Consider the following 1,496-nt stretch of genomic DNA (forward strand, 5'->3'; position numbering starts at 1 on the left):
CCCTTTTTTAATGTCTATTCTGTCTGATACCAGTATTGCTACCCCAGTTTCTTTGTTTGTTTCCATTTGCATGAAATGTTTTTTTCTATCTCTTTAATTTCAGTCTGTGTGTGTCTTTCAATCTGAAGTCGGTCTCTTGTAGACAGCATTATGGATGGGTCTTGTTTTCTTATCCATTCAGCTACCATATTTCTTTTGATTGGAGCATTTAATCCATTTGCTTTTTTTTTATCATTTTTTAAAATTTATTGGGGTGACAATGGTTAGTAAAATTACATAGATTTCAGGTGTACAATTCTGTATTACATCATCTATAAATCCTATTGTGTGCTCACCACCCAGAGTCAGTTCTCCTTCCATCACCATATATTTGATCCCCCTTACCCTCATCTCCCACCCCCTACCCCTCCATTTACTTTTAAAGTAATTATTGATAGGTACATAGTTGTTGCCATTTTATTCTTCATACTTATGTTCTTTCCCCCTCCATCCACCCCAATTCTTCTTCTTTAAGAAGTCCCTTGAACGTTTCTTGTAGTACTGGCTTATTGGTGATGAATTCCTATAGCTTTTTCTTGTCTGGGAAGCTCTTTGTCTTTCATTCTATTTTAAACGATAGAGTAATCTTACTTTTCATAACTGAATATTTCATGCCAATCACTTCTGGCCTGCAAAGTTGCTGTTGATAAATCAGCAGACAATCTTAGGGGAGCTCCCTGGTAAGTAAGTAGCTGCCTTTGTGTTTTTGCTTTTAGGAATCTCTCTTTTTAACCTTCGCCATTTTAATTATGATGTGTCTTGGTGAGTGCCTTTGCGTTTATCTTGTTTGGGACTCTGTAGGCTTCTTGGACTTGTATATCTATTTGCTTCACCAGGTTAGGGAAGTAATCCATCATTATTTCTCCAAGTAGGTTTTCAATTCCTTGTGCTCTCTCTTCTCTTTCTGGTACCCCTATAATGTGAATGTTGGTACACTTGACGTAGTCCCAGAGGTCCCTTAATGTATTTATTTATTTATTTTTGCTTTGTTTTGTTGCTGTTCTGATTGGGTGTTTTCTTCTACCTTGGCTTCCAAATCGCTCCAAATTTGATTCTCTGCTTTATTTAATCTCCTATTGATTTCTTCTAGTGTATTATTCATTTCAGTTATTATATTCTTCATTTCTGACTGGTTCTTCTTTGTGGTTTCTATGTCCTTTTTTATGTTCACTATCTCTTTGCTGAAGTTCTCACTAAGTTCCTTGAGCATCCTTATAGCTAGTGTTTTGAACTCTGTATCTGGTAGTTTGCTTGTTTCCATTCCATTTAGTTCTTTGTCTGGACGTTTCTCCTTTCTTTTATTTGGGACATGTTTCCTCATTTTGGCTGCCTATCTTTGTTTGTTTTTATGTATTAGGTAGATCAGCTATGTCTCCCAGTCTTAGCCCAGTAGCCTTATGTAGTAGGTGCCCTGTTAGGCCCAATAGTACAGTCTCCCTGATCACCAGGGATGGATG

Source organism: Rhinolophus ferrumequinum, chromosome 2 (assembly GCF_004115265.2).
Source record: "Rhinolophus ferrumequinum isolate MPI-CBG mRhiFer1 chromosome 2, mRhiFer1_v1.p, whole genome shotgun sequence".
Taxonomy (NCBI): domain Eukaryota; kingdom Metazoa; phylum Chordata; class Mammalia; order Chiroptera; family Rhinolophidae; genus Rhinolophus; species Rhinolophus ferrumequinum.